This window comes from Oryzias latipes, chromosome 16 (assembly GCF_053564925.1).
Source record: "Oryzias latipes strain Hd-rR chromosome 16, Olatipes_Hd-rR_3.1".
NCBI classification, from domain to species: Eukaryota; Metazoa; Chordata; class Actinopteri; order Beloniformes; family Adrianichthyidae; genus Oryzias; species Oryzias latipes.
Window position 1 is genome coordinate 8,795,108 of NC_136252.1, and position 27,109 is coordinate 8,822,216.

The 27,109-nt window shown below is 45.3% G+C and overlaps 51 non-coding genes across 51 annotated transcripts; all 51 read right to left on the reverse strand.

Annotated features, from left to right (window-relative positions):
* Nucleotides 1-385: 385 nt before the first annotated feature.
* LOC144984678 (5S ribosomal RNA) lies at nt 386-504 on the reverse strand. Its single transcript, XR_013648501.1, has one exon. It is a non-coding gene; the product is annotated as a 5S ribosomal RNA (ribosomal RNA).
* Nucleotides 505-911: 407 nt separating this feature from the next.
* Nucleotides 912-1,030, reverse strand: LOC144984679 (5S ribosomal RNA). The gene has a single exon (XR_013648502.1). It is a non-coding gene; the product is annotated as a 5S ribosomal RNA (ribosomal RNA).
* A 407-nt stretch (nt 1,031-1,437) lies between these two features.
* On the reverse strand, nt 1,438-1,556 carry LOC144984680 (5S ribosomal RNA). The gene has a single exon (XR_013648503.1). It is a non-coding gene; the product is annotated as a 5S ribosomal RNA (ribosomal RNA).
* Nucleotides 1,557-1,963: 407 nt separating this feature from the next.
* LOC144984681 (5S ribosomal RNA) lies at nt 1,964-2,082 on the reverse strand. The gene has a single exon (XR_013648504.1). It is a non-coding gene; the product is annotated as a 5S ribosomal RNA (ribosomal RNA).
* Nucleotides 2,083-2,490: 408 nt separating this feature from the next.
* Nucleotides 2,491-2,609, reverse strand: LOC144984682 (5S ribosomal RNA). The gene has a single exon (XR_013648505.1). It is a non-coding gene; the product is annotated as a 5S ribosomal RNA (ribosomal RNA).
* Nucleotides 2,610-3,016: 407 nt separating this feature from the next.
* On the reverse strand, nt 3,017-3,135 carry LOC144984683 (5S ribosomal RNA). The gene has a single exon (XR_013648506.1). It is a non-coding gene; the product is annotated as a 5S ribosomal RNA (ribosomal RNA).
* A 407-nt stretch (nt 3,136-3,542) lies between these two features.
* On the reverse strand, nt 3,543-3,661 carry LOC144984684 (5S ribosomal RNA). The gene has a single exon (XR_013648507.1). It is a non-coding gene; the product is annotated as a 5S ribosomal RNA (ribosomal RNA).
* Nucleotides 3,662-4,068: 407 nt separating this feature from the next.
* On the reverse strand, nt 4,069-4,187 carry LOC144984685 (5S ribosomal RNA). The gene has a single exon (XR_013648508.1). It is a non-coding gene; the product is annotated as a 5S ribosomal RNA (ribosomal RNA).
* A 407-nt stretch (nt 4,188-4,594) lies between these two features.
* Nucleotides 4,595-4,713, reverse strand: LOC144984686 (5S ribosomal RNA). Its single transcript, XR_013648509.1, has one exon. It is a non-coding gene; the product is annotated as a 5S ribosomal RNA (ribosomal RNA).
* Nucleotides 4,714-5,136: 423 nt separating this feature from the next.
* On the reverse strand, nt 5,137-5,255 carry LOC144985980 (5S ribosomal RNA). The gene has a single exon (XR_013649810.1). It is a non-coding gene; the product is annotated as a 5S ribosomal RNA (ribosomal RNA).
* A 425-nt stretch (nt 5,256-5,680) lies between these two features.
* LOC144985981 (5S ribosomal RNA) lies at nt 5,681-5,799 on the reverse strand. Its single transcript, XR_013649811.1, has one exon. It is a non-coding gene; the product is annotated as a 5S ribosomal RNA (ribosomal RNA).
* Nucleotides 5,800-6,224: 425 nt separating this feature from the next.
* LOC144985982 (5S ribosomal RNA) lies at nt 6,225-6,343 on the reverse strand. The gene has a single exon (XR_013649812.1). It is a non-coding gene; the product is annotated as a 5S ribosomal RNA (ribosomal RNA).
* A 425-nt stretch (nt 6,344-6,768) lies between these two features.
* Nucleotides 6,769-6,887, reverse strand: LOC144984687 (5S ribosomal RNA). The gene has a single exon (XR_013648510.1). It is a non-coding gene; the product is annotated as a 5S ribosomal RNA (ribosomal RNA).
* A 420-nt stretch (nt 6,888-7,307) lies between these two features.
* LOC144984689 (5S ribosomal RNA) lies at nt 7,308-7,426 on the reverse strand. The gene has a single exon (XR_013648512.1). It is a non-coding gene; the product is annotated as a 5S ribosomal RNA (ribosomal RNA).
* A 423-nt stretch (nt 7,427-7,849) lies between these two features.
* Nucleotides 7,850-7,968, reverse strand: LOC144985983 (5S ribosomal RNA). The gene has a single exon (XR_013649813.1). It is a non-coding gene; the product is annotated as a 5S ribosomal RNA (ribosomal RNA).
* A 407-nt stretch (nt 7,969-8,375) lies between these two features.
* Nucleotides 8,376-8,494, reverse strand: LOC144984690 (5S ribosomal RNA). The gene has a single exon (XR_013648513.1). It is a non-coding gene; the product is annotated as a 5S ribosomal RNA (ribosomal RNA).
* Nucleotides 8,495-8,923: 429 nt separating this feature from the next.
* On the reverse strand, nt 8,924-9,042 carry LOC144984691 (5S ribosomal RNA). Its single transcript, XR_013648514.1, has one exon. It is a non-coding gene; the product is annotated as a 5S ribosomal RNA (ribosomal RNA).
* A 407-nt stretch (nt 9,043-9,449) lies between these two features.
* LOC144984692 (5S ribosomal RNA) lies at nt 9,450-9,568 on the reverse strand. Its single transcript, XR_013648515.1, has one exon. It is a non-coding gene; the product is annotated as a 5S ribosomal RNA (ribosomal RNA).
* A 407-nt stretch (nt 9,569-9,975) lies between these two features.
* Nucleotides 9,976-10,094, reverse strand: LOC144984693 (5S ribosomal RNA). The gene has a single exon (XR_013648516.1). It is a non-coding gene; the product is annotated as a 5S ribosomal RNA (ribosomal RNA).
* A 407-nt stretch (nt 10,095-10,501) lies between these two features.
* LOC144984694 (5S ribosomal RNA) lies at nt 10,502-10,620 on the reverse strand. The gene has a single exon (XR_013648517.1). It is a non-coding gene; the product is annotated as a 5S ribosomal RNA (ribosomal RNA).
* Nucleotides 10,621-11,027: 407 nt separating this feature from the next.
* LOC144984695 (5S ribosomal RNA) lies at nt 11,028-11,146 on the reverse strand. Its single transcript, XR_013648518.1, has one exon. It is a non-coding gene; the product is annotated as a 5S ribosomal RNA (ribosomal RNA).
* A 407-nt stretch (nt 11,147-11,553) lies between these two features.
* On the reverse strand, nt 11,554-11,672 carry LOC144984696 (5S ribosomal RNA). Its single transcript, XR_013648519.1, has one exon. It is a non-coding gene; the product is annotated as a 5S ribosomal RNA (ribosomal RNA).
* A 407-nt stretch (nt 11,673-12,079) lies between these two features.
* On the reverse strand, nt 12,080-12,198 carry LOC144984697 (5S ribosomal RNA). The gene has a single exon (XR_013648520.1). It is a non-coding gene; the product is annotated as a 5S ribosomal RNA (ribosomal RNA).
* A 406-nt stretch (nt 12,199-12,604) lies between these two features.
* LOC144984698 (5S ribosomal RNA) lies at nt 12,605-12,723 on the reverse strand. Its single transcript, XR_013648521.1, has one exon. It is a non-coding gene; the product is annotated as a 5S ribosomal RNA (ribosomal RNA).
* Nucleotides 12,724-13,130: 407 nt separating this feature from the next.
* On the reverse strand, nt 13,131-13,249 carry LOC144984700 (5S ribosomal RNA). Its single transcript, XR_013648523.1, has one exon. It is a non-coding gene; the product is annotated as a 5S ribosomal RNA (ribosomal RNA).
* Nucleotides 13,250-13,656: 407 nt separating this feature from the next.
* Nucleotides 13,657-13,775, reverse strand: LOC144984701 (5S ribosomal RNA). The gene has a single exon (XR_013648524.1). It is a non-coding gene; the product is annotated as a 5S ribosomal RNA (ribosomal RNA).
* A 407-nt stretch (nt 13,776-14,182) lies between these two features.
* Nucleotides 14,183-14,301, reverse strand: LOC144984702 (5S ribosomal RNA). The gene has a single exon (XR_013648525.1). It is a non-coding gene; the product is annotated as a 5S ribosomal RNA (ribosomal RNA).
* A 407-nt stretch (nt 14,302-14,708) lies between these two features.
* LOC144984703 (5S ribosomal RNA) lies at nt 14,709-14,827 on the reverse strand. The gene has a single exon (XR_013648526.1). It is a non-coding gene; the product is annotated as a 5S ribosomal RNA (ribosomal RNA).
* Nucleotides 14,828-15,235: 408 nt separating this feature from the next.
* On the reverse strand, nt 15,236-15,354 carry LOC144984704 (5S ribosomal RNA). The gene has a single exon (XR_013648527.1). It is a non-coding gene; the product is annotated as a 5S ribosomal RNA (ribosomal RNA).
* Nucleotides 15,355-15,761: 407 nt separating this feature from the next.
* On the reverse strand, nt 15,762-15,880 carry LOC144984706 (5S ribosomal RNA). The gene has a single exon (XR_013648529.1). It is a non-coding gene; the product is annotated as a 5S ribosomal RNA (ribosomal RNA).
* A 407-nt stretch (nt 15,881-16,287) lies between these two features.
* On the reverse strand, nt 16,288-16,406 carry LOC144984707 (5S ribosomal RNA). The gene has a single exon (XR_013648530.1). It is a non-coding gene; the product is annotated as a 5S ribosomal RNA (ribosomal RNA).
* A 407-nt stretch (nt 16,407-16,813) lies between these two features.
* LOC144984708 (5S ribosomal RNA) lies at nt 16,814-16,932 on the reverse strand. Its single transcript, XR_013648531.1, has one exon. It is a non-coding gene; the product is annotated as a 5S ribosomal RNA (ribosomal RNA).
* A 407-nt stretch (nt 16,933-17,339) lies between these two features.
* On the reverse strand, nt 17,340-17,458 carry LOC144984709 (5S ribosomal RNA). Its single transcript, XR_013648532.1, has one exon. It is a non-coding gene; the product is annotated as a 5S ribosomal RNA (ribosomal RNA).
* Nucleotides 17,459-17,865: 407 nt separating this feature from the next.
* On the reverse strand, nt 17,866-17,984 carry LOC144984710 (5S ribosomal RNA). Its single transcript, XR_013648533.1, has one exon. It is a non-coding gene; the product is annotated as a 5S ribosomal RNA (ribosomal RNA).
* A 407-nt stretch (nt 17,985-18,391) lies between these two features.
* On the reverse strand, nt 18,392-18,510 carry LOC144984712 (5S ribosomal RNA). Its single transcript, XR_013648535.1, has one exon. It is a non-coding gene; the product is annotated as a 5S ribosomal RNA (ribosomal RNA).
* A 407-nt stretch (nt 18,511-18,917) lies between these two features.
* Nucleotides 18,918-19,036, reverse strand: LOC144984713 (5S ribosomal RNA). The gene has a single exon (XR_013648536.1). It is a non-coding gene; the product is annotated as a 5S ribosomal RNA (ribosomal RNA).
* A 407-nt stretch (nt 19,037-19,443) lies between these two features.
* LOC144984714 (5S ribosomal RNA) lies at nt 19,444-19,562 on the reverse strand. Its single transcript, XR_013648537.1, has one exon. It is a non-coding gene; the product is annotated as a 5S ribosomal RNA (ribosomal RNA).
* Nucleotides 19,563-19,969: 407 nt separating this feature from the next.
* Nucleotides 19,970-20,088, reverse strand: LOC144984715 (5S ribosomal RNA). The gene has a single exon (XR_013648538.1). It is a non-coding gene; the product is annotated as a 5S ribosomal RNA (ribosomal RNA).
* A 423-nt stretch (nt 20,089-20,511) lies between these two features.
* LOC144985984 (5S ribosomal RNA) lies at nt 20,512-20,630 on the reverse strand. Its single transcript, XR_013649814.1, has one exon. It is a non-coding gene; the product is annotated as a 5S ribosomal RNA (ribosomal RNA).
* Nucleotides 20,631-21,055: 425 nt separating this feature from the next.
* Nucleotides 21,056-21,174, reverse strand: LOC144985985 (5S ribosomal RNA). The gene has a single exon (XR_013649815.1). It is a non-coding gene; the product is annotated as a 5S ribosomal RNA (ribosomal RNA).
* Nucleotides 21,175-21,599: 425 nt separating this feature from the next.
* Nucleotides 21,600-21,718, reverse strand: LOC144985986 (5S ribosomal RNA). The gene has a single exon (XR_013649816.1). It is a non-coding gene; the product is annotated as a 5S ribosomal RNA (ribosomal RNA).
* Nucleotides 21,719-22,143: 425 nt separating this feature from the next.
* Nucleotides 22,144-22,262, reverse strand: LOC144984716 (5S ribosomal RNA). Its single transcript, XR_013648539.1, has one exon. It is a non-coding gene; the product is annotated as a 5S ribosomal RNA (ribosomal RNA).
* Nucleotides 22,263-22,682: 420 nt separating this feature from the next.
* Nucleotides 22,683-22,801, reverse strand: LOC144984717 (5S ribosomal RNA). The gene has a single exon (XR_013648540.1). It is a non-coding gene; the product is annotated as a 5S ribosomal RNA (ribosomal RNA).
* Nucleotides 22,802-23,224: 423 nt separating this feature from the next.
* LOC144985988 (5S ribosomal RNA) lies at nt 23,225-23,343 on the reverse strand. The gene has a single exon (XR_013649818.1). It is a non-coding gene; the product is annotated as a 5S ribosomal RNA (ribosomal RNA).
* Nucleotides 23,344-23,768: 425 nt separating this feature from the next.
* LOC144984718 (5S ribosomal RNA) lies at nt 23,769-23,887 on the reverse strand. Its single transcript, XR_013648541.1, has one exon. It is a non-coding gene; the product is annotated as a 5S ribosomal RNA (ribosomal RNA).
* A 419-nt stretch (nt 23,888-24,306) lies between these two features.
* On the reverse strand, nt 24,307-24,425 carry LOC144984719 (5S ribosomal RNA). Its single transcript, XR_013648542.1, has one exon. It is a non-coding gene; the product is annotated as a 5S ribosomal RNA (ribosomal RNA).
* Nucleotides 24,426-24,848: 423 nt separating this feature from the next.
* LOC144985989 (5S ribosomal RNA) lies at nt 24,849-24,967 on the reverse strand. The gene has a single exon (XR_013649819.1). It is a non-coding gene; the product is annotated as a 5S ribosomal RNA (ribosomal RNA).
* A 407-nt stretch (nt 24,968-25,374) lies between these two features.
* On the reverse strand, nt 25,375-25,493 carry LOC144984720 (5S ribosomal RNA). The gene has a single exon (XR_013648543.1). It is a non-coding gene; the product is annotated as a 5S ribosomal RNA (ribosomal RNA).
* Nucleotides 25,494-25,900: 407 nt separating this feature from the next.
* Nucleotides 25,901-26,019, reverse strand: LOC144984721 (5S ribosomal RNA). The gene has a single exon (XR_013648544.1). It is a non-coding gene; the product is annotated as a 5S ribosomal RNA (ribosomal RNA).
* Nucleotides 26,020-26,426: 407 nt separating this feature from the next.
* LOC144984723 (5S ribosomal RNA) lies at nt 26,427-26,545 on the reverse strand. The gene has a single exon (XR_013648546.1). It is a non-coding gene; the product is annotated as a 5S ribosomal RNA (ribosomal RNA).
* Nucleotides 26,546-26,952: 407 nt separating this feature from the next.
* Nucleotides 26,953-27,071, reverse strand: LOC144984724 (5S ribosomal RNA). The gene has a single exon (XR_013648547.1). It is a non-coding gene; the product is annotated as a 5S ribosomal RNA (ribosomal RNA).
* Between the last annotated feature and the right edge of the window lie 38 nt (nt 27,072-27,109).

A 27,109-nucleotide genomic window follows, 5' to 3' on the forward strand; every position in this document is an offset into this window, starting at 1 on the left:
CTCTTGGCCACTCAATCTCAAGGTTTTCCTGCTTAAAGCTACAGGCTTGCCATTGTGTCCTCCTGATTAACACACCTGCTGACTAGACACACCCACCTGCTGCAAAAACCATGCCATTTCACCTCTCCTCTGCAAAATCAGCCTTGGTTTAAACACACACAAAGTCTGAACAGAAACACTGCTAACATCTGCTCATTGTAACAGGTGGGTGTAATTAGGCTAAAGGTTATGCATTGACACCTTGATTCTGATTGCTCTGAAGCTACCTGATTACTTTACATGAGGCAAAAGTTGTTTATTAAAAAAAAAAAAAAAAAAACCTTAGGTGAACTTTGAAGCAGATTTTGGAAGAACACCCTCTGCTGGTTGGGAGGAAAAGATGGAAAACTTACAGCACCTGGTATTCCCAAGCGGTCTCCCATCCAGGTACTAACCAGGCCCAACCCTGTTTGGCTTCCGAGATCGGACGAGATCGGGCGGGTCCAGAGTGGTGTGGCCGTAAGCACTTGCCAGTGTCCAGCAAAGCCTCTTGGCCACTCAATCTCAAGGTTTTCCTGCTTAAAGCTACAGGCTTGCCATTGTGTCCTCCTGATTAACACACCTGCTGACTAGACACACCCACCTGCTGCAAAAACCATGCCATTTCACCTCTCCTCTGCAAAATCAGCCTTGGTTTAAACACACACAAAGTCTGAACAGAAACACTGCTAACATCTGCTCATTGTAACAGGTGGGTGTAATTAGGCTAAAGGTTATGCATTGACACCTTGATTCTGATTGCTCTGAAGCTACCTGATTACTTTACATGAGGCAAAAGTTGTTTATTAAAAAAAAAAAAAAAAAAACCTTAGGTGAACTTTGAAGCAGATTTTGGAAGAACACCCTCTGCTGGTTGGGAGGAAAAGATGGAAAACTTACAGCACCTGGTATTCCCAAGCGGTCTCCCATCCAGGTACTAACCAGGCCCAACCCTGTTTGGCTTCCGAGATCGGACGAGATCGGGCGGGTCCAGAGTGGTGTGGCCGTAAGCACTTGCCAGTGTCCAGCAAAGCCTCTTGGCCACTCAATCTCAAGGTTTTCCTGCTTAAAGCTACAGGCTTGCCATTGTGTCCTCCTGATTAACACACCTGCTGACTAGACACACCCACCTGCTGCAAAAACCATGCCATTTCACCTCTCCTCTGCAAAATCAGCCTTGGTTTAAACACACACAAAGTCTGAACAGAAACACTGCTAACATCTGCTCATTGTAACAGGTGGGTGTAATTAGGCTAAAGGTTATGCATTGACACCTTGATTCTGATTGCTCTGAAGCTACCTGATTACTTTACATGAGGCAAAAGTTGTTTATTAAAAAAAAAAAAAAAAAAACCTTAGGTGAACTTTGAAGCAGATTTTGGAAGAACACCCTCTGCTGGTTGGGAGGAAAAGATGGAAAACTTACAGCACCTGGTATTCCCAAGCGGTCTCCCATCCAGGTACTAACCAGGCCCAACCCTGTTTGGCTTCCGAGATCGGACGAGATCGGGCGGGTCCAGAGTGGTGTGGCCGTAAGCACTTGCCAGTGTCCAGCAAAGCCTCTTGGCCACTCAATCTCAAGGTTTTCCTGCTTAAAGCTACAGGCTTGCCATTGTGTCCTCCTGATTAACACACCTGCTGACTAGACACACCCACCTGCTGCAAAAACCATGCCATTTCACCTCTCCTCTGCAAAATCAGCCTTGGTTTAAACACACACAAAGTCTGAACAGAAACACTGCTAACATCTGCTCATTGTAACAGGTGGGTGTAATTAGGCTAAAGGTTATGCATTGACACCTTGATTCTGATTGCTCTGAAGCTACCTGATTACTTTACATGAGGCAAAAGTTGTTTATTAAAAAAAAAAAAAAAAAAACCTTAGGTGAACTTTGAAGCAGATTTTGGAAGAACACCCTCTGCTGGTTGGGAGGAAAAGATGGAAAACTTACAGCACCTGGTATTCCCAAGCGGTCTCCCATCCAGGTACTAACCAGGCCCAACCCTGTTTGGCTTCCGAGATCGGACGAGATCGGGCGGGTCCAGAGTGGTGTGGCCGTAAGCACTTGCCAGTGTCCAGCAAAGCCTCTTGGCCACTCAATCTCAAGGTTTTCCTGCTTAAAGCTACAGGCTTGCCATTGTGTCCTCCTGATTAACACACCTGCTGACTAGACACACCCACCTGCTGCAAAAACCATGCCATTTCACCTCTCCTCTGCAAAATCAGCCTTGGTTTAAACACACACAAAGTCTGAACAGAAACACTGCTAACATCTGCTCATTGTAACAGGTGGGTGTAATTAGGCTAAAGGTTATGCATTGACACCTTGATTCTGATTGCTCTGAAGCTACCTGATTACTTTACATGAGGCAAAAGTTGTTTATTAAAAAAAAAAAAAAAAAAAACCTTAGGTGAACTTTGAAGCAGATTTTGGAAGAACACCCTCTGCTGGTTGGGAGGAAAAGATGGAAAACTTACAGCACCTGGTATTCCCAAGCGGTCTCCCATCCAGGTACTAACCAGGCCCAACCCTGTTTGGCTTCCGAGATCGGACGAGATCGGGCGGGTCCAGAGTGGTGTGGCCGTAAGCACTTGCCAGTGTCCAGCAAAGCCTCTTGGCCACTCAATCTCAAGGTTTTCCTGCTTAAAGCTACAGGCTTGCCATTGTGTCCTCCTGATTAACACACCTGCTGACTAGACACACCCACCTGCTGCAAAAACCATGCCATTTCACCTCTCCTCTGCAAAATCAGCCTTGGTTTAAACACACACAAAGTCTGAACAGAAACACTGCTAACATCTGCTCATTGTAACAGGTGGGTGTAATTAGGCTAAAGGTTATGCATTGACACCTTGATTCTGATTGCTCTGAAGCTACCTGATTACTTTACATGAGGCAAAAGTTGTTTATTAAAAAAAAAAAAAAAAAAACCTTAGGTGAACTTTGAAGCAGATTTTGGAAGAACACCCTCTGCTGGTTGGGAGGAAAAGATGGAAAACTTACAGCACCTGGTATTCCCAAGCGGTCTCCCATCCAGGTACTAACCAGGCCCAACCCTGTTTGGCTTCCGAGATCGGACGAGATCGGGCGGGTCCAGAGTGGTGTGGCCGTAAGCACTTGCCAGTGTCCAGCAAAGCCTCTTGGCCACTCAATCTCAAGGTTTTCCTGCTTAAAGCTACAGGCTTGCCATTGTGTCCTCCTGATTAACACACCTGCTGACTAGACACACCCACCTGCTGCAAAAACCATGCCATTTCACCTCTCCTCTGCAAAATCAGCCTTGGTTTAAACACACACAAAGTCTGAACAGAAACACTGCTAACATCTGCTCATTGTAACAGGTGGGTGTAATTAGGCTAAAGGTTATGCATTGACACCTTGATTCTGATTGCTCTGAAGCTACCTGATTACTTTACATGAGGCAAAAGTTGTTTATTAAAAAAAAAAAAAAAAAAACCTTAGGTGAACTTTGAAGCAGATTTTGGAAGAACACCCTCTGCTGGTTGGGAGGAAAAGATGGAAAACTTACAGCACCTGGTATTCCCAAGCGGTCTCCCATCCAGGTACTAACCAGGCCCAACCCTGTTTGGCTTCCGAGATCGGACGAGATCGGGCGGGTCCAGAGTGGTGTGGCCGTAAGCACTTGCCAGTGTCCAGCAAAGCCTCTTGGCCACTCAATCTCAAGGTTTTCCTGCTTAAAGCTACAGGCTTGCCATTGTGTCCTCCTGATTAACACACCTGCTGACTAGACACACCCACCTGCTGCAAAAACCATGCCATTTCACCTCTCCTCTGCAAAATCAGCCTTGGTTTAAACACACACAAAGTCTGAACAGAAACACTGCTAACATCTGCTCATTGTAACAGGTGGGTGTAATTAGGCTAAAGGTTATGCATTGACACCTTGATTCTGATTGCTCTGAAGCTACCTGATTACTTTACATGAGGCAAAAGTTGTTTATTAAAAAAAAAAAAAAAAAAACCTTAGGTGAACTTTGAAGCAGATTTTGGAAGAACACCCTCTGCTGGTTGGGAGGAAAAGATGGAAAACTTACAGCACCTGGTATTCCCAAGCGGTCTCCCATCCAGGTACTAACCAGGCCCAACCCTGTTTGGCTTCCGAGATCGGACGAGATCGGGCGGGTCCAGAGTGGTGTGGCCGTAAGCACTTGCCAGTGTCCAGCAAAGCCTCTTGGCCACTCAATCTCAAGGTTTTCCTGCTTAAAGCTACAGGCTTGCCATTGTGTCCTCCTGATTAACACACCTGCTGACTAGACACACCCACCTGCTGCAAAAACCATGCCATTTCACCTCTCCTCTGCAAAATCAGCCTTGGTTTAAACACACACAAAGTCTGAACAGAAACACTGCTAACATCTGCTCATTGTAACAGGTGGGTGTAATTAGGCTAAAGGTTATGCATTGACACCTTGATTCTGATTGCTCTGAAGCTACCTGATTACTTTACATGAGGCAAAAGTTGTTTATTAAAAAAAAAAAAAAAAAAACCTTAGGTGAACTTTGAAGCAGATTTTGGAAGAACACCCTCTGCTGGTTGGGAGGAAAAGATGGAAAACTTACAGCACCTGGTATTCCCAAGCGGTCTCCCATCCAGGTACTAACCAGGCCCAACCCTGTTTGGCTTCCGAGATCGGACGAGATCGGGCGGGTCCAGAGTGGTGTGGCCGTAAGCACTTGCCAGTGTCCAGCAAAGCCTCTTGGCCAGCGAATTTCAAAGTTTTCCAGCTTAAAGCTCCAGGCATTTCATCGTGTCCTTCTGATTAACACACCTGCTGATTGGACACACCCACCTGCTGCAAAAACCATGCCATTTCAGCTCACCTCTGCAAAAACAGCCTTGGTTACACTCACAAAGTCTGAACAGAAACACTGCTAACATCTGCTCATTATAACAGGTGGGTGTAATTAGGCTAAAAGTTATGCATTGACACCTTGATTCTGATTGCTCTGAAGCTACCTGATTACTTTACATGAGGCAAAAGTTGTTTATTAAAAAAAAAAAAAAGAAAAAAAAAGAAAAAGAAAAAAACCTTAGGTGAACTTTGAAGCAGATTTTGGAAGAACACCCTCTGCTGGTTGGGAGGAAAAGATGGAAAACTTACAGCACCTGGTATTCCCAAGCGGTCTCCCATCCAGGTACTAACCAGGCCCAACCCTGATTGGCTTCCGAGATCGGACGAGATCGGGCGGGTCCAGAGTGGTGTGGCCGTAAGCACTTGCCAGTGTCCAGCAAAGCCTCTTGGCCAGTGAATCTCAAAGTTTTCCTGCTTAAACTTCCAAGCATGCCATCGTGTCCTTCTGATTAACACACCTGCTGATTAGACACACCCACCTGCTGCAAAAACCATGCCATTTCACCTCTCCTCTGCAAAATCAGCCTTGGTTTAAACACACACAAAGTCTGAACAGAAACACTGCTAACATCTGCTCATTATAACAGGTGGGTGTAATTAGGCTAAAGGTTATGCATTGACACCTTGATTCTGATTGCTCTGAAGCTACCTGATTACTTTACATGAGGCAAAAGTTGTTTATTAAAAAAAAAAAAAAGAAAAAAAAGAAAAAGAAAAAAACCTTAGGTGAACTTTGAAGCAGATTTTGGAAGAACACCCTCTGCTGGTTGGGAGGAAAAGATGGAAAACTTACAGCACCTGGTATTCCCAAGCGGTCTCCCATCCAGGTACTAACCAGGCCCAACCCTGATTGGCTTCCGAGATCGGACGAGATCGGGCGGGTCCAGAGTGGTGTGGCCGTAAGCACTTGCCAGTGTCCAGCAAAGCCTCTTGGCCAGTGAATCTCAAAGTTTTCCTGCTTAAACTTCCAAGCATGCCATCGTGTCCTTCTGATTAACACACCTGCTGATTAGACACACCCACCTGCTGCAAAAACCATGCCATTTCACCTCTCCTCTGCAAAATCAGCCTTGGTTTAAACACACACAAAGTCTGAACAGAAACACTGCTAACATCTGCTCATTATAACAGGTGGGTGTAATTAGGCTAAAGGTTATGCATTGACACCTTGATTCTGATTGCTCTGAAGCTACCTGATTACTTTACATGAGGCAAAAGTTGTTTATTAAAAAAAAAAAAAAGAAAAAAAAGAAAAAGAAAAAAACCTTAGGTGAACTTTGAAGCAGATTTTGGAAGAACACCCTCTGCTGGTTGGGAGGAAAAGATGGAAAACTTACAGCACCTGGTATTCCCAAGCGGTCTCCCATCCAGGTACTAACCAGGCCCAACCCTGATTGGCTTCCGAGATCGGACGAGATCGGGCGGGTCCAGAGTGGTGTGGCCGTAAGCACTTGCCAGTGTCCAGCAAAGCCTCTTGGCCAGTGAATCTCAAAGTTTTCCTGCTTAAACTTCCAAGCATGCCATCGTGTCCTTCTGATTAACACACCTGCTGATTAGACACACCCACCTGCTGCAAAAACCATGCCATTTCACCTCTCCTCTGCAAAATCAGCCTTGGTTTAAACACACACAAAGTCTGAACAGAAACACTGCTAACATCTGCTCATTATAACAGGTGGGTGTAATTAGGCTAAAGGTTATGCATTGACACCTTGATTCTGATTGCTCTGAAGCTACCTGATTACTTTACATGAGGCAAAAGTTGTTTATTAAAAAAAAAAAAAAAAAAAAAAAGAAAAAGAAAAAAACCTTAGGTGAACTTTGAAGCAGATTTTGGAAGAACACCCTCTGCTGGTTGGGAGGAAAAGATGGAAAACTTACAGCACCTGGTATTCCCAAGCGGTCTCCCATCCAGGTACTAACCAGGCCCAACCCTGTTTGGCTTCCGAGATCGGACGAGATCGGGCGGGTCCAGAGTGGTGTGGCCGTAAGCACTTGCCAGTGTCCAGCAAAGCCTCTTGGCCAGTGAATCTCAAAGTTTTCCTGCTTAAACTTCCAAGCATGCCATCGTGTCCTTCTGATTAACACACCTGCTGATTAGACACACCCACCTGCTGCAAAAACCATGCCATTTCACCTCTCCTCTGCAAAATCAGCCTTGGTTTAAACACACACAAAGTCTGAACAGAAACACTGCTAACATCTGCTCATTATAACAGGTGGGTGTAATTAGGCTAAAGGTTATGCATTGACACCTTGATTCTGATTGCTCTGAAGCTACCTGATTACTTTACATGAGGCAAAAGTTGTTTATTAAAAAAAAAAAAAAAAAAAAAAAAAAAAAAAACCTTAGGTGAACTTTGAAGCAGATTTTGGAAGAACACCCTCTGCTGGTTGGGAGGAAAAGATGGAAAACTTACAGCACCTGGTATTCCCAAGCGGTCTCCCATCCAGGTACTAACCAGGCCCAACCCTGTTTGGCTTCCGAGATCGGACGAGATCGGGCGGGTCCAGAGTGGTGTGGCCGTAAGCACTTGCCAGTGTCCAGCAAAGCCTCTTGGCCAGCGAATTTCAAAGTTTTCCAGCTTAAAGCTCCAGGCATTTCATCGTGTCCTTCTGATTAACACACCTGCTGATTGGACACACCCACCTGCTGCAAAAACCATGCCATTTCAGCTCACCTCTGCAAAAACAGCCTTGGTTACACTCACAAAGTCTGAACAGAAACACTGCTAACATCTGCTCATTATAACAGGTGGGTGTAATTAGGCTAAAAGTTATGCATTGACACCTTGATTCTGATTGCTCTGAAGCTACCTGATTACTTTACATGAGGCAAAAGTTGTTTATTAAAAAAAAAAAAAAGAAAAAAAAAGAAAAAGAAAAAAACCTTAGGTGAACTTTGAAGCAGATTTTGGAAGAACACCCTCTGCTGGTTGGGAGGAAAAGATGGAAAACTTACAGCACCTGGTATTCCCAAGCGGTCTCCCATCCAGGTACTAACCAGGCCCAACCCTGATTGGCTTCCGAGATCGGACGAGATCGGGCGGGTCCAGAGTGGTGTGGCCGTAAGCACTTGCCAGTGTCCAGCAAAGCCTCTTGGCCAGTGAATCTCAAAGTTTTCCTGCTTAAACTTCCAAGCATGCCATCGTGTCCTTCTGATTAACACACCTGCTGATTAGACACACCCACCTGCTGCAAAAACCATGCCATTTCACCTCTCCTCTGCAAAATCAGCCTTGGTTTAAACACACACAAAGTCTGAACAGAAACACTGCTAACATCTGCTCATTATAACAGGTGGGTGTAATTAGGCTAAAGGTTATGCATTGACACCTTGATTCTGATTGCTCTGAAGCTACCTGATTACTTTACATGAGGCAAAAGTTGTTTATTAAAAAAAAAAAAAAAAAAACCTTAGGTGAACTTTGAAGCAGATTTTGGAAGAACACCCTCTGCTGGTTGGGAGGAAAAGATGGAAAACTTACAGCACCTGGTATTCCCAAGCGGTCTCCCATCCAGGTACTAACCAGGCCCAACCCTGTTTGGCTTCCGAGATCGGACGAGATCGGGCGGGTCCAGAGTGGTGTGGCCGTAAGCACTTGCCAGTGTCCAGCAAAGCCTCTTGGCCACTCAATCTCAAGGTTTTCCTGCTTAAAGCTACAGGCTTGCCATTGTGTCCTCCTGATTAACACACCTGCTGACTAGACACACCCACCTGCTGCAAAAACCATGCCATTTCACCTCTCCTCTGCAAAATCAGCCTTGGTTTAAACACACACAAAGTCTGAACAGAAACACTGCTAACATCTGCTCATTGTAACAGGTGGGTGTAATTAGGCTAAAGGTTATGCATTGACACCTTGATTCTGATTGCTCTGAAGCTACCTGATTACTTTACATGAGGCAAAAGTTGTTTATTAAAAAAAAAAAAAAAAAAAAAGAAAAAGAAAAAGAAAAAAACCTTAGGTGAACTTTGAAGCAGATTTTGGAAGAACACCCTCTGCTGGTTGGGAGGAAGAGATGGAAAACTTACAGCACCTGGTATTCCCAAGCGGTCTCCCATCCAGGTACTAACCAGGCCCAACCCTGTTTGGCTTCCGAGATCGGACGAGATCGGGCGGGTCCAGAGTGGTGTGGCCGTAAGCACTTGCCAGTGTCCAGCAAAGCCTCTTGGCCACTCAATCTCAAGGTTTTCCTGCTTAAAGCTACAGGCTTGCCATTGTGTCCTCCTGATTAACACACCTGCTGACTAGACACACCCACCTGCTGCAAAAACCATGCCATTTCACCTCTCCTCTGCAAAATCAGCCTTGGTTTAAACACACACAAAGTCTGAACAGAAACACTGCTAACATCTGCTCATTGTAACAGGTGGGTGTAATTAGGCTAAAGGTTATGCATTGACACCTTGATTCTGATTGCTCTGAAGCTACCTGATTACTTTACATGAGGCAAAAGTTGTTTATTAAAAAAAAAAAAAAAAAAACCTTAGGTGAACTTTGAAGCAGATTTTGGAAGAACACCCTCTGCTGGTTGGGAGGAAAAGATGGAAAACTTACAGCACCTGGTATTCCCAAGCGGTCTCCCATCCAGGTACTAACCAGGCCCAACCCTGTTTGGCTTCCGAGATCGGACGAGATCGGGCGGGTCCAGAGTGGTGTGGCCGTAAGCACTTGCCAGTGTCCAGCAAAGCCTCTTGGCCACTCAATCTCAAGGTTTTCCTGCTTAAAGCTACAGGCTTGCCATTGTGTCCTCCTGATTAACACACCTGCTGACTAGACACACCCACCTGCTGCAAAAACCATGCCATTTCACCTCTCCTCTGCAAAATCAGCCTTGGTTTAAACACACACAAAGTCTGAACAGAAACACTGCTAACATCTGCTCATTGTAACAGGTGGGTGTAATTAGGCTAAAGGTTATGCATTGACACCTTGATTCTGATTGCTCTGAAGCTACCTGATTACTTTACATGAGGCAAAAGTTGTTTATTAAAAAAAAAAAAAAAAAAACCTTAGGTGAACTTTGAAGCAGATTTTGGAAGAACACCCTCTGCTGGTTGGGAGGAAAAGATGGAAAACTTACAGCACCTGGTATTCCCAAGCGGTCTCCCATCCAGGTACTAACCAGGCCCAACCCTGTTTGGCTTCCGAGATCGGACGAGATCGGGCGGGTCCAGAGTGGTGTGGCCGTAAGCACTTGCCAGTGTCCAGCAAAGCCTCTTGGCCACTCAATCTCAAGGTTTTCCTGCTTAAAGCTACAGGCTTGCCATTGTGTCCTCCTGATTAACACACCTGCTGACTAGACACACCCACCTGCTGCAAAAACCATGCCATTTCACCTCTCCTCTGCAAAATCAGCCTTGGTTTAAACACACACAAAGTCTGAACAGAAACACTGCTAACATCTGCTCATTGTAACAGGTGGGTGTAATTAGGCTAAAGGTTATGCATTGACACCTTGATTCTGATTGCTCTGAAGCTACCTGATTACTTTACATGAGGCAAAAGTTGTTTATTAAAAAAAAAAAAAAAAAAACCTTAGGTGAACTTTGAAGCAGATTTTGGAAGAACACCCTCTGCTGGTTGGGAGGAAAAGATGGAAAACTTACAGCACCTGGTATTCCCAAGCGGTCTCCCATCCAGGTACTAACCAGGCCCAACCCTGTTTGGCTTCCGAGATCGGACGAGATCGGGCGGGTCCAGAGTGGTGTGGCCGTAAGCACTTGCCAGTGTCCAGCAAAGCCTCTTGGCCACTCAATCTCAAGGTTTTCCTGCTTAAAGCTACAGGCTTGCCATTGTGTCCTCCTGATTAACACACCTGCTGACTAGACACACCCACCTGCTGCAAAAACCATGCCATTTCACCTCTCCTCTGCAAAATCAGCCTTGGTTTAAACACACACAAAGTCTGAACAGAAACACTGCTAACATCTGCTCATTGTAACAGGTGGGTGTAATTAGGCTAAAGGTTATGCATTGACACCTTGATTCTGATTGCTCTGAAGCTACCTGATTACTTTACATGAGGCAAAAGTTGTTTATTAAAAAAAAAAAAAAAAAAACCTTAGGTGAACTTTGAAGCAGATTTTGGAAGAACACCCTCTGCTGGTTGGGAGGAAAAGATGGAAAACTTACAGCACCTGGTATTCCCAAGCGGTCTCCCATCCAGGTACTAACCAGGCCCAACCCTGTTTGGCTTCCGAGATCGGACGAGATCGGGCGGGTCCAGAGTGGTGTGGCCGTAAGCACTTGCCAGTGTCCAGCAAAGCCTCTTGGCCACTCAATCTCAAGGTTTTCCTGCTTAAAGCTACAGGCTTGCCATTGTGTCCTCCTGATTAACACACCTGCTGACTAGACACACCCACCTGCTGCAAAAACCATGCCATTTCACCTCTCCTCTGCAAAATCAGCCTTGGTTTAAACACACACAAAGTCTGAACAGAAACACTGCTAACATCTGCTCATTGTAACAGGTGGGTGTAATTAGGCTAAAGGTTATGCATTGACACCTTGATTCTGATTGCTCTGAAGCTACCTGATTACTTTACATGAGGCAAAAGTTGTTTATTAAAAAAAAAAAAAAAAAAACCTTAGGTGAACTTTGAAGCAGATTTTGGAAGAACACCCTCTGCTGGTTGGGAGGAAAAGATGGAAAACTTACAGCACCTGGTATTCCCAAGCGGTCTCCCATCCAGGTACTAACCAGGCCCAACCCTGTTTGGCTTCCGAGATCGGACGAGATCGGGCGGGTCCAGAGTGGTGTGGCCGTAAGCACTTGCCAGTGTCCAGCAAAGCCTCTTGGCCACTCAATCTCAAGGTTTTCCTGCTTAAAGCTACAGGCTTGCCATTGTGTCCTCCTGATTAACACACCTGCTGACTAGACACACCCACCTGCTGCAAAAACCATGCCATTTCACCTCTCCTCTGCAAAATCAGCCTTGGTTTAAACACACACAAAGTCTGAACAGAAACACTGCTAACATCTGCTCATTGTAACAGGTGGGTGTAATTAGGCTAAAGGTTATGCATTGACACCTTGATTCTGATTGCTCTGAAGCTACCTGATTACTTTACATGAGGCAAAAGTTGTTTATTAAAAAAAAAAAAAAAAAAACCTTAGGTGAACTTTGAAGCAGATTTTGGAAGAACACCCTCTGCTGGTTGGGAGGAAAAGATGGAAAACTTACAGCACCTGGTATTCCCAAGCGGTCTCCCATCCAGGTACTAACCAGGCCCAACCCTGTTTGGCTTCCGAGATCGGACGAGATCGGGCGGGTCCAGAGTGGTGTGGCCGTAAGCACTTGCCAGTGTCCAGCAAAGCCTCTTGGCCACTCAATCTCAAGGTTTTCCTGCTTAAAGCTACAGGCTTGCCATTGTGTCCTCCTGATTAACACACCTGCTGACTAGACACACCCACCTGCTGCAAAAACCATGCCATTTCACCTCTCCTCTGCAAAATCAGCCTTGGTTTAAACACACACAAAGTCTGAACAGAAACACTGCTAACATCTGCTCATTGTAACAGGTGGGTGTAATTAGGCTAAAGGTTATGCATTGACACCTTGATTCTGATTGCTCTGAAGCTACCTGATTACTTTACATGAGGCAAAAGTTGTTTATTAAAAAAAAAAAAAAAAAACCTTAGGTGAACTTTGAAGCAGATTTTGGAAGAACACCCTCTGCTGGTTGGGAGGAAAAGATGGAAAACTTACAGCACCTGGTATTCCCAAGCGGTCTCCCATCCAGGTACTAACCAGGCCCAACCCTGTTTGGCTTCCGAGATCGGACGAGATCGGGCGGGTCCAGAGTGGTGTGGCCGTAAGCACTTGCCAGTGTCCAGCAAAGCCTCTTGGCCACTCAATCTCAAGGTTTTCCTGCTTAAAGCTACAGGCTTGCCATTGTGTCCTCCTGATTAACACACCTGCTGACTAGACACACCCACCTGCTGCAAAAACCATGCCATTTCACCTCTCCTCTGCAAAATCAGCCTTGGTTTAAACACACACAAAGTCTGAACAGAAACACTGCTAACATCTGCTCATTGTAACAGGTGGGTGTAATTAGGCTAAAGGTTATGCATTGACACCTTGATTCTGATTGCTCTGAAGCTACCTGATTACTTTACATGAGGCAAAAGTTGTTTATTAAAAAAAAAAAAAAAAAAACCTTAGGTGAACTTTGAAGCAGATTTTGGAAGAACACCCTCTGCTGGTTGGGAGGAAAAGATGGAAAACTTACAGCACCTGGTATTCCCAAGCGGTCTCCCATCCAGGTACTAACCAGGCCCAACCCTGTTTGGCTTCCGAGATCGGACGAGATCGGGCGGGTCCAGAGTGGTGTGGCCGTAAGCACTTGCCAGTGTCCAGCAAAGCCTCTTGGCCACTCAATCTCAAGGTTTTCCTGCTTAAAGCTACAGGCTTGCCATTGTGTCCTCCTGATTAACACACCTGCTGACTAGACACACCCACCTGCTGCAAAAACCATGCCATTTCACCTCTCCTCTGCAAAATCAGCCTTGGTTTAAACACACACAAAGTCTGAACAGAAACACTGCTAACATCTGCTCATTGTAACAGGTGGGTGTAATTAGGCTAAAGGTTATGCATTGACACCTTGATTCTGATTGCTCTGAAGCTACCTGATTACTTTACATGAGGCAAAAGTTGTTTATTAAAAAAAAAAAAAAAAAAACCTTAGGTGAACTTTGAAGCAGATTTTGGAAGAACACCCTCTGCTGGTTGGGAGGAAAAGATGGAAAACTTACAGCACCTGGTATTCCCAAGCGGTCTCCCATCCAGGTACTAACCAGGCCCAACCCTGTTTGGCTTCCGAGATCGGACGAGATCGGGCGGGTCCAGAGTGGTGTGGCCGTAAGCACTTGCCAGTGTCCAGCAAAGCCTCTTGGCCACTCAATCTCAAGGTTTTCCTGCTTAAAGCTACAGGCTTGCCATTGTGTCCTCCTGATTAACACACCTGCTGACTAGACACACCCACCTGCTGCAAAAACCATGCCATTTCACCTCTCCTCTGCAAAATCAGCCTTGGTTTAAACACACACAAAGTCTGAACAGAAACACTGCTAACATCTGCTCATTGTAACAGGTGGGTGTAATTAGGCTAAAGGTTATGCATTGACACCTTGATTCTGATTGCTCTGAAGCTACCTGATTACTTTACATGAGGCAAAAGTTGTTTATTAAAAAAAAAAAAAAAAAAACCTTAGGTGAACTTTGAAGCAGATTTTGGAAGAACACCCTCTGCTGGTTGGGAGGAAAAGATGGAAAACTTACAGCACCTGGTATTCCCAAGCGGTCTCCCATCCAGGTACTAACCAGGCCCAACCCTGTTTGGCTTCCGAGATCGGACGAGATCGGGCGGGTCCAGAGTGGTGTGGCCGTAAGCACTTGCCAGTGTCCAGCAAAGCCTCTTGGCCACTCAATCTCAAGGTTTTCCTGCTTAAAGCTACAGGCTTGCCATTGTGTCCTCCTGATTAACACACCTGCTGACTAGACACACCCACCTGCTGCAAAAACCATGCCATTTCACCTCTCCTCTGCAAAATCAGCCTTGGTTTAAACACACACAAAGTCTGAACAGAAACACTGCTAACATCTGCTCATTGTAACAGGTGGGTGTAATTAGGCTAAAGGTTATGCATTGACACCTTGATTCTGATTGCTCTGAAGCTACCTGATTACTTTACATGAGGCAAAAGTTGTTTATTAAAAAAAAAAAAAAAAAAACCTTAGGTGAACTTTGAAGCAGATTTTGGAAGAACACCCTCTGCTGGTTGGGAGGAAAAGATGGAAAACTTACAGCACCTGGTATTCCCAAGCGGTCTCCCATCCAGGTACTAACCAGGCCCAACCCTGTTTGGCTTCCGAGATCGGACGAGATCGGGCGGGTCCAGAGTGGTGTGGCCGTAAGCACTTGCCAGTGTCCAGCAAAGCCTCTTGGCCACTCAATCTCAAGGTTTTCCTGCTTAAAGCTACAGGCTTGCCATTGTGTCCTCCTGATTAACACACCTGCTGACTAGACACACCCACCTGCTGCAAAAACCATGCCATTTCACCTCTCCTCTGCAAAATCAGCCTTGGTTTAAACACACACAAAGTCTGAACAGAAACACTGCTAACATCTGCTCATTGTAACAGGTGGGTGTAATTAGGCTAAAGGTTATGCATTGACACCTTGATTCTGATTGCTCTGAAGCTACCTGATTACTTTACATGAGGCAAAAGTTGTTTATTAAAAAAAAAAAAAAAAAAAACCTTAGGTGAACTTTGAAGCAGATTTTGGAAGAACACCCTCTGCTGGTTGGGAGGAAAAGATGGAAAACTTACAGCACCTGGTATTCCCAAGCGGTCTCCCATCCAGGTACTAACCAGGCCCAACCCTGTTTGGCTTCCGAGATCGGACGAGATCGGGCGGGTCCAGAGTGGTGTGGCCGTAAGCACTTGCCAGTGTCCAGCAAAGCCTCTTGGCCACTCAATCTCAAGGTTTTCCTGCTTAAAGCTACAGGCTTGCCATTGTGTCCTCCTGATTAACACACCTGCTGACTAGACACACCCACCTGCTGCAAAAACCATGCCATTTCACCTCTCCTCTGCAAAATCAGCCTTGGTTTAAACACACACAAAGTCTGAACAGAAACACTGCTAACATCTGCTCATTGTAACAGGTGGGTGTAATTAGGCTAAAGGTTATGCATTGACACCTTGATTCTGATTGCTCTGAAGCTACCTGATTACTTTACATGAGGCAAAAGTTGTTTATTAAAAAAAAAAAAAAAAAAACCTTAGGTGAACTTTGAAGCAGATTTTGGAAGAACACCCTCTGCTGGTTGGGAGGAAAAGATGGAAAACTTACAGCACCTGGTATTCCCAAGCGGTCTCCCATCCAGGTACTAACCAGGCCCAACCCTGTTTGGCTTCCGAGATCGGACGAGATCGGGCGGGTCCAGAGTGGTGTGGCCGTAAGCACTTGCCAGTGTCCAGCAAAGCCTCTTGGCCACTCAATCTCAAGGTTTTCCTGCTTAAAGCTACAGGCTTGCCATTGTGTCCTCCTGATTAACACACCTGCTGACTAGACACACCCACCTGCTGCAAAAACCATGCCATTTCACCTCTCCTCTGCAAAATCAGCCTTGGTTTAAACACACACAAAGTCTGAACAGAAACACTGCTAACATCTGCTCATTGTAACAGGTGGGTGTAATTAGGCTAAAGGTTATGCATTGACACCTTGATTCTGATTGCTCTGAAGCTACCTGATTACTTTACATGAGGCAAAAGTTGTTTATTAAAAAAAAAAAAAAAAAAACCTTAGGTGAACTTTGAAGCAGATTTTGGAAGAACACCCTCTGCTGGTTGGGAGGAAAAGATGGAAAACTTACAGCACCTGGTATTCCCAAGCGGTCTCCCATCCAGGTACTAACCAGGCCCAACCCTGTTTGGCTTCCGAGATCGGACGAGATCGGGCGGGTCCAGAGTGGTGTGGCCGTAAGCACTTGCCAGTGTCCAGCAAAGCCTCTTGGCCACTCAATCTCAAGGTTTTCCTGCTTAAAGCTACAGGCTTGCCATTGTGTCCTCCTGATTAACACACCTGCTGACTAGACACACCCACCTGCTGCAAAAACCATGCCATTTCACCTCTCCTCTGCAAAATCAGCCTTGGTTTAAACACACACAAAGTCTGAACAGAAACACTGCTAACATCTGCTCATTGTAACAGGTGGGTGTAATTAGGCTAAAGGTTATGCATTGACACCTTGATTCTGATTGCTCTGAAGCTACCTGATTACTTTACATGAGGCAAAAGTTGTTTATTAAAAAAAAAAAAAAAAAAACCTTAGGTGAACTTTGAAGCAGATTTTGGAAGAACACCCTCTGCTGGTTGGGAGGAAAAGATGGAAAACTTACAGCACCTGGTATTCCCAAGCGGTCTCCCATCCAGGTACTAACCAGGCCCAACCCTGTTTGGCTTCCGAGATCGGACGAGATCGGGCGGGTCCAGAGTGGTGTGGCCGTAAGCACTTGCCAGTGTCCAGCAAAGCCTCTTGGCCACTCAATCTCAAGGTTTTCCTGCTTAAAGCTACAGGCTTGCCATTGTGTCCTCCTGATTAACACACCTGCTGACTAGACACACCCACCTGCTGCAAAAACCATGCCATTTCACCTCTCCTCTGCAAAATCAGCCTTGGTTTAAACACACACAAAGTCTGAACAGAAACACTGCTAACATCTGCTCATTGTAACAGGTGGGTGTAATTAGGCTAAAGGTTATGCATTGACACCTTGATTCTGATTGCTCTGAAGCTACCTGATTACTTTACATGAGGCAAAAGTTGTTTATTAAAAAAAAAAAAAAAAAAACCTTAGGTGAACTTTGAAGCAGATTTTGGAAGAACACCCTCTGCTGGTTGGGAGGAAAAGATGGAAAACTTACAGCACCTGGTATTCCCAAGCGGTCTCCCATCCAGGTACTAACCAGGCCCAACCCTGTTTGGCTTCCGAGATCGGACGAGATCGGGCGGGTCCAGAGTGGTGTGGCCGTAAGCACTTGCCAGTGTCCAGCAAAGCCTCTTGGCCACTCAATCTCAAGGTTTTCCTGCTTAAAGCTACAGGCTTGCCATTGTGTCCTCCTGATTAACACACCTGCTGACTAGACACACCCACCTGCTGCAAAAACCATGCCATTTCACCTCTCCTCTGCAAAATCAGCCTTGGTTTAAACACACACAAAGTCTGAACAGAAACACTGCTAACATCTGCTCATTGTAACAGGTGGGTGTAATTAGGCTAAAGGTTATGCATTGACACCTTGATTCTGATTGCTCTGAAGCTACCTGATTACTTTACATGAGGCAAAAGTTGTTTATTAAAAAAAAAAAAAAAAAAACCTTAGGTGAACTTTGAAGCAGATTTTGGAAGAACACCCTCTGCTGGTTGGGAGGAAAAGATGGAAAACTTACAGCACCTGGTATTCCCAAGCGGTCTCCCATCCAGGTACTAACCAGGCCCAACCCTGTTTGGCTTCCGAGATCGGACGAGATCGGGCGGGTCCAGAGTGGTGTGGCCGTAAGCACTTGCCAGTGTCCAGCAAAGCCTCTTGGCCACTCAATCTCAAGGTTTTCCTGCTTAAAGCTACAGGCTTGCCATTGTGTCCTCCTGATTAACACACCTGCTGACTAGACACACCCACCTGCTGCAAAAACCATGCCATTTCACCTCTCCTCTGCAAAATCAGCCTTGGTTTAAACACACACAAAGTCTGAACAGAAACACTGCTAACATCTGCTCATTGTAACAGGTGGGTGTAATTAGGCTAAAGGTTATGCATTGACACCTTGATTCTGATTGCTCTGAAGCTACCTGATTACTTTACATGAGGCAAAAGTTGTTTATTAAAAAAAAAAAAAAAAAAACCTTAGGTGAACTTTGAAGCAGATTTTGGAAGAACACCCTCTGCTGGTTGGGAGGAAAAGATGGAAAACTTACAGCACCTGGTATTCCCAAGCGGTCTCCCATCCAGGTACTAACCAGGCCCAACCCTGTTTGGCTTCCGAGATCGGACGAGATCGGGCGGGTCCAGAGTGGTGTGGCCGTAAGCACTTGCCAGTGTCCAGCAAAGCCTCTTGGCCACTCAATCTCAAGGTTTTCCTGCTTAAAGCTACAGGCTTGCCATTGTGTCCTCCTGATTAACACACCTGCTGACTAGACACACCCACCTGCTGCAAAAACCATGCCATTTCACCTCTCCTCTGCAAAATCAGCCTTGGTTTAAACACACACAAAGTCTGAACAGAAACACTGCTAACATCTGCTCATTGTAACAGGTGGGTGTAATTAGGCTAAAGGTTATGCATTGACACCTTGATTCTGATTGCTCTGAAGCTACCTGATTACTTTACATGAGGCAAAAGTTGTTTATTAAAAAAAAAAAAAAAAAAACCTTAGGTGAACTTTGAAGCAGATTTTGGAAGAACACCCTCTGCTGGTTGGGAGGAAAAGATGGAAAACTTACAGCACCTGGTATTCCCAAGCGGTCTCCCATCCAGGTACTAACCAGGCCCAACCCTGTTTGGCTTCCGAGATCGGACGAGATCGGGCGGGTCCAGAGTGGTGTGGCCGTAAGCACTTGCCAGTGTCCAGCAAAGCCTCTTGGCCACTCAATCTCAAGGTTTTCCTGCTTAAAGCTACAGGCTTGCCATTGTGTCCTCCTGATTAACACACCTGCTGACTAGACACACCCACCTGCTGCAAAAACCATGCCATTTCACCTCTCCTCTGCAAAATCAGCCTTGGTTTAAACACACACAAAGTCTGAACAGAAACACTGCTAACATCTGCTCATTGTAACAGGTGGGTGTAATTAGGCTAAAGGTTATGCATTGACACCTTGATTCTGATTGCTCTGAAGCTACCTGATTACTTTACATGAGGCAAAAGTTGTTTATTAAAAAAAAAAAAAAAAAAACCTTAGGTGAACTTTGAAGCAGATTTTGGAAGAACACCCTCTGCTGGTTGGGAGGAAAAGATGGAAAACTTACAGCACCTGGTATTCCCAAGCGGTCTCCCATCCAGGTACTAACCAGGCCCAACCCTGTTTGGCTTCCGAGATCGGACGAGATCGGGCGGGTCCAGAGTGGTGTGGCCGTAAGCACTTGCCAGTGTCCAGCAAAGCCTCTTGGCCACTCAATCTCAAGGTTTTCCTGCTTAAAGCTACAGGCTTGCCATTGTGTCCTCCTGATTAACACACCTGCTGACTAGACACACCCACCTGCTGCAAAAACCATGCCATTTCACCTCTCCTCTGCAAAATCAGCCTTGGTTTAAACACACACAAAGTCTGAACAGAAACACTGCTAACATCTGCTCATTGTAACAGGTGGGTGTAATTAGGCTAAAGGTTATGCATTGACACCTTGATTCTGATTGCTCTGAAGCTACCTGATTACTTTACATGAGGCAAAAGTTGTTTATTAAAAAAAAAAAAAAAAAAACCTTAGGTGAACTTTGAAGCAGATTTTGGAAGAACACCCTCTGCTGGTTGGGAGGAAAAGATGGAAAACTTACAGCACCTGGTATTCCCAAGCGGTCTCCCATCCAGGTACTAACCAGGCCCAACCCTGTTTGGCTTCCGAGATCGGACGAGATCGGGCGGGTCCAGAGTGGTGTGGCCGTAAGCACTTGCCAGTGTCCAGCAAAGCCTCTTGGCCAGCGAATTTCAAAGTTTTCCAGCTTAAAGCTCCAGGCATTTCATCGTGTCCTTCTGATTAACACACCTGCTGATTGGACACACCCACCTGCTGCAAAAACCATGCCATTTCAGCTCACCTCTGCAAAAACAGCCTTGGTTACACTCACAAAGTCTGAACAGAAACACTGCTAACATCTGCTCATTATAACAGGTGGGTGTAATTAGGCTAAAAGTTATGCATTGACACCTTGATTCTGATTGCTCTGAAGCTACCTGATTACTTTACATGAGGCAAAAGTTGTTTATTAAAAAAAAAAAAAAGAAAAAAAAAGAAAAAGAAAAAAACCTTAGGTGAACTTTGAAGCAGATTTTGGAAGAACACCCTCTGCTGGTTGGGAGGAAAAGATGGAAAACTTACAGCACCTGGTATTCCCAAGCGGTCTCCCATCCAGGTACTAACCAGGCCCAACCCTGATTGGCTTCCGAGATCGGACGAGATCGGGCGGGTCCAGAGTGGTGTGGCCGTAAGCACTTGCCAGTGTCCAGCAAAGCCTCTTGGCCAGTGAATCTCAAAGTTTTCCTGCTTAAACTTCCAAGCATGCCATCGTGTCCTTCTGATTAACACACCTGCTGATTAGACACACCCACCTGCTGCAAAAACCATGCCATTTCACCTCTCCTCTGCAAAATCAGCCTTGGTTTAAACACACACAAAGTCTGAACAGAAACACTGCTAACATCTGCTCATTATAACAGGTGGGTGTAATTAGGCTAAAGGTTATGCATTGACACCTTGATTCTGATTGCTCTGAAGCTACCTGATTACTTTACATGAGGCAAAAGTTGTTTATTAAAAAAAAAAAAAAGAAAAAAAAGAAAAAGAAAAAAACCTTAGGTGAACTTTGAAGCAGATTTTGGAAGAACACCCTCTGCTGGTTGGGAGGAAAAGATGGAAAACTTACAGCACCTGGTATTCCCAAGCGGTCTCCCATCCAGGTACTAACCAGGCCCAACCCTGATTGGCTTCCGAGATCGGACGAGATCGGGCGGGTCCAGAGTGGTGTGGCCGTAAGCACTTGCCAGTGTCCAGCAAAGCCTCTTGGCCAGTGAATCTCAAAGTTTTCCTGCTTAAACTTCCAAGCATGCCATCGTGTCCTTCTGATTAACACACCTGCTGATTAGACACACCCACCTGCTGCAAAAACCATGCCATTTCACCTCTCCTCTGCAAAATCAGCCTTGGTTTAAACACACACAAAGTCTGAACAGAAACACTGCTAACATCTGCTCATTATAACAGGTGGGTGTAATTAGGCTAAAGGTTATGCATTGACACCTTGATTCTGATTGCTCTGAAGCTACCTGATTACTTTACATGAGGCAAAAGTTGTTTATTAAAAAAAAAAAAAAAAAAAAAAAGAAAAAGAAAAAAACCTTAGGTGAACTTTGAAGCAGATTTTGGAAGAACACCCTCTGCTGGTTGGGAGGAAAAGATGGAAAACTTACAGCACCTGGTATTCCCAAGCGGTCTCCCATCCAGGTACTAACCAGGCCCAACCCTGATTGGCTTCCGAGATCGGACGAGATCGGGCGGGTCCAGAGTGGTGTGGCCGTAAGCACTTGCCAGTGTCCAGCAAAGCCTCTTGGCCAGTGAATCTCAAAGTTTTCCTGCTTAAACTTCCAAGCATGCCATCGTGTCCTTCTGATTAACACACCTGCTGATTAGACACACCCACCTGCTGCAAAAACCATGCCATTTCACCTCTCCTCTGCAAAATCAGCCTTGGTTTAAACACACACAAAGTCTGAACAGAAACACTGCTAACATCTGCTCATTATAACAGGTGGGTGTAATTAGGCTAAAGGTTATGCATTGACACCTTGATTCTGATTGCTCTGAAGCTACCTGATTACTTTACATGAGGCAAAAGTTGTTTATTAAAAAAAAAAAAAAAAAAAAAAAGAAAAAGAAAAAAACCTTAGGTGAACTTTGAAGCAGATTTTGGAAGAACACCCTCTGCTGGTTGGGAGGAAAAGATGGAAAACTTACAGCACCTGGTATTCCCAAGCGGTCTCCCATCCAGGTACTAACCAGGCCCAACCCTGTTTGGCTTCCGAGATCGGACGAGATCGGGCGGGTCCAGAGTGGTGTGGCCGTAAGCACTTGCCAGTGTCCAGCAAAGCCTCTTGGCCAGTGAATCTCAAAGTTTTCCTGCTTAAACTTCCAAGCATGCCATCGTGTCCTTCTGATTAACACACCTGCTGATTAGACACACCCACCTGCTGCAAAAACCATGCCATTTCACCTCTCCTCTGCAAAATCAGCCTTGGTTTAAACACACACAAAGTCTGAACAGAAACACTGCTAACATCTGCTCATTATAACAGGTGGGTGTAATTAGGCTAAAGGTTATGCATTGACACCTTGATTCTGATTGCTCTGAAGCTACCTGATTACTTTACATGAGGCAAAAGTTGTTTATTAAAAAAAAAAAAAAAAAAAAAAAAAAAAAAAACCTTAGGTGAACTTTGAAGCAGATTTTGGAAGAACACCCTCTGCTGGTTGGGAGGAAAAGATGGAAAACTTACAGCACCTGGTATTCCCAAGCGGTCTCCCATCCAGGTACTAACCAGGCCCAACCCTGTTTGGCTTCCGAGATCGGACGAGATCGGGCGGGTCCAGAGTGGTGTGGCCGTAAGCACTTGCCAGTGTCCAGCAAAGCCTCTTGGCCAGCGAATTTCAAAGTTTTCCAGCTTAAAGCTCCAGGCATTTCATCGTGTCCTTCTGATTAACACACCTGCTGATTGGACACACCCACCTGCTGCAAAAACCATGCCATTTCAGCTCACCTCTGCAAAAACAGCCTTGGTTACACTCACAAAGTCTGAACAGAAACACTGCTAACATCTGCTCATTATAACAGGTGGGTGTAATTAGGCTAAAAGTTATGCATTGACACCTTGATTCTGATTGCTCTGAAGCTACCTGATTACTTTACATGAGGCAAAAGTTGTTTATTAAAAAAAAAAAAAAGAAAAAAAAAGAAAAAGAAAAAAACCTTAGGTGAACTTTGAAGCAGATTTTGGAAGAACACCCTCTGCTGGTTGGGAGGAAAAGATGGAAAACTTACAGCACCTGGTATTCCCAAGCGGTCTCCCATCCAGGTACTAACCAGGCCCAACCCTGATTGGCTTCCGAGATCGGACGAGATCGGGCGGGTCCAGAGTGGTGTGGCCGTAAGCACTTGCCAGTGTCCAGCAAAGCCTCTTGGCCAGTGAATCTCAAAGTTTTCCTGCTTAAACTTCCAAGCATGCCATCGTGTCCTTCTGATTAACACACCTGCTGATTAGACACACCCACCTGCTGCAAAAACCATGCCATTTCACCTCTCCTCTGCAAAATCAGCCTTGGTTTAAACACACACAAAGTCTGAACAGAAACACTGCTAACATCTGCTCATTATAACAGGTGGGTGTAATTAGGCTAAAGGTTATGCATTGACACCTTGATTCTGATTGCTCTGAAGCTACCTGATTACTTTACATGAGGCAAAAGTTGTTTATTAAAAAAAAAAAAAAAAAAAAAAAGAAAAAGAAAAAAACCTTAGGTGAACTTTGAAGCAGATTTTGGAAGAACACCCTCTGCTGGTTGGGAGGAAAAGATGGAAAACTTACAGCACCTGGTATTCCCAAGCGGTCTCCCATCCAGGTACTAACCAGGCCCAACCCTGTTTGGCTTCCGAGATCGGACGAGATCGGGCGGGTCCAGAGTGGTGTGGCCGTAAGCACTTGCCAGTGTCCAGCAAAGCCTCTTGGCCAGTGAATCTCAAAGTTTTCCTGCTTAAACTTCCAAGCATGCCATCGTGTCCTTCTGATTAACACACCTGCTGATTAGACACACCCACCTGCTGCAAAAACCATGCCATTTCACCTCTCCTCTGCAAAATCAGCCTTGGTTTAAACACACACAAAGTCTGAACAGAAACACTGCTAACATCTGCTCATTATAACAGGTGGGTGTAATTAGGCTAAAGGTTATGCATTGACACCTTGATTCTGATTGCTCTGAAGCTACCTGATTACTTTACATGAGGCAAAAGTTGTTTATTAAAAAAAAAAAAAAAAAAAAAAAAAAAAAAACCTTAGGTGAACTTTGAAGCAGATTTTGGAAGAACACCCTCTGCTGGTTGGGAGGAAAAGATGGAAAACTTACAGCACCTGGTATTCCCAAGCGGTCTCCCATCCAGGTACTAACCAGGCCCAACCCTGTTTGGCTTCCGAGATCGGACGAGATCGGGCGGGTCCAGAGTGGTGTGGCCGTAAGCACTTGCCAGTGTCCAGCAAAGCCTCTTGGCCAGCGAATTTCAAAGTTTTCCAGCTTAAAGCTCCAGGCATTTCATCGTGTCCTTCTGATTAACACACCTGCTGATTGGACACACCCACCTGCTGCAAAAACCATGCCATTTCAGCTCACCTCTGCAAAAACAGCCTTGGTTACACTCACAAAGTCTGAACAGAAACACTGCTAACATCTGCTCATTATAACAGGTGGGTGTAATTAGGCTAAAAGTTATGCATTGACACCTTGATTCTGATTGCTCTGAAGCTACCTGATTACTTTACATGAGGCAAAAGTTGTTTATTAAAAAAAAAAAAAAGAAAAAAAAAGAAAAAGAAAAAAACCTTAGGTGAACTTTGAAGCAGATTTTGGAAGAACACCCTCTGCTGGTTGGGAGGAAAAGATGGAAAACTTACAGCACCTGGTATTCCCAAGCGGTCTCCCATCCAGGTACTAACCAGGCCCAACCCTGATTGGCTTCCGAGATCGGACGAGATCGGGCGGGTCCAGAGTGGTGTGGCCGTAAGCACTTGCCAGTGTCCAGCAAAGCCTCTTGGCCACTCAATCTCAAGGTTTTCCTGCTTAAAGCTACAGGCTTGCCATTGTGTCCTCCTGATTAACACACCTGCTGACTAGACACACCCACCTGCTGCAAAAACCATGCCATTTCACCTCTCCTCTGCAAAATCAGCCTTGGTTTAAACACACACAAAGTCTGAACAGAAACACTGCTAACATCTGCTCATTGTAACAGGTGGGTGTAATTAGGCTAAAGGTTATGCATTGACACCTTGATTCTGATTGCTCTGAAGCTACCTGATTACTTTACATGAGGCAAAAGTTGTTTATTAAAAAAAAAAAAAAAAAAACCTTAGGTGAACTTTGAAGCAGATTTTGGAAGAACACCCTCTGCTGGTTGGGAGGAAAAGATGGAAAACTTACAGCACCTGGTATTCCCAAGCGGTCTCCCATCCAGGTACTAACCAGGCCCAACCCTGTTTGGCTTCCGAGATCGGACGAGATCGGGCGGGTCCAGAGTGGTGTGGCCGTAAGCACTTGCCAGTGTCCAGCAAAGCCTCTTGGCCACTCAATCTCAAGGTTTTCCTGCTTAAAGCTACAGGCTTGCCATTGTGTCCTCCTGATTAACACACCTGCTGACTAGACACACCCACCTGCTGCAAAAACCATGCCATTTCACCTCTCCTCTGCAAAATCAGCCTTGGTTTAAACACACACAAAGTCTGAACAGAAACACTGCTAACATCTGCTCATTGTAACAGGTGGGTGTAATTAGGCTAAAGGTTATGCATTGACACCTTGATTCTGATTGCTCTGAAGCTACCTGATTACTTTACATGAGGCAAAAGTTGTTTATTAAAAAAAAAAAAAAAAAAACCTTAGGTGAACTTTGAAGCAGATTTTGGAAGAACACCCTCTGCTGGTTGGGAGGAAAAGATGGAAAACTTACAGCACCTGGTATTCCCAAGCGGTCTCCCATCCAGGTACTAACCAGGCCCAACCCTGTTTGGCTTCCGAGATCGGACGAGATCGGGCGGGTCCAGAGTGGTGTGGCCGTAAGCACTTGCCAGTGTCCAGCAAAGCCTCTTGGCCACTCAATCTCAAGGTTTTCCTGCTTAAAGCTACAGGCTTGCCATTGTGTCCTCCTGATTAACACACCTGCTGACTAGACACACCCACCTGCTGCAAAAACCATGCCATTTCACCTCTCCTCTGCAAAATCAGCCTTGGTTTAAACACACACAAAGTCTGAACAGAAACACTGCTAACATCTGCTCATTGTAACAGGTGGGTGTAATTAGGCTAAAGGTTATGCATTGACACCTTGATTCTGATTGCTCTGAAGCTACCTGATTACTTTACATGAGGCAAAAGTTGTTTATTAAAAAAAAAAAAAAAAAAACCTTAGGTGAACTTTGAAGCAGATTTTGGAAGAACACCCTCTGCTGGTTGGGAGGAAAAGATGGAAAACTTACAGCACCTGGTATTCCCAAGCGGTCTCCCATCCAGGTACTAACCAGGCCCAACCCTGTTTGGCTTCCGAGATCGGACGAGATCGGGCGGGTCCAGAGTGGTGTGGCCGTAAGCACTTGCCAGTGTCCAGCAAAGCCTCTTGGCCACTCAATCTCAAGGTTTTCCTGCTTAAAGCTACAGGCTTGCCATTGTGTCCTCCTGATTAACACACCTGCTGACTAGACACACCCACCTGCTGCAAAAACCATGCCATTTCACCTCTCCTCTGCAAAATCAGCCTTGGTTTAAACACACACAAAGTCTGAACAGAAACACTGCTAACATCTGCTCATTGTAACAGGTGGGTGTAATTAGGCTAAAGGTTATGCATTGACACCTTGATTCTGATTGCTCTGAAGCTACCTGATTACTTTACATGAGGCAAAAGTTGTTTATTAAAAAAAAAAAAAAAAAAACCTTAGGTGAACTTTGAAGCAGATTTTGGAAGAACACCCTCTGCTGGTTGGGAGGAAAAGATGGAAAACTTACAGCACCTGGTATTCCCAAGCGGTCTCCCATCCAGGTACTAACCAGGCCCAACCCTGTTTGGCTTCCGAGATCGGACGAGATCGGGCGGGTCCAGAGTGGTGTGGCCGTAAGCACTTGCCAGTGTCCAGCAAAGCCTCTTGGCCACTCAAT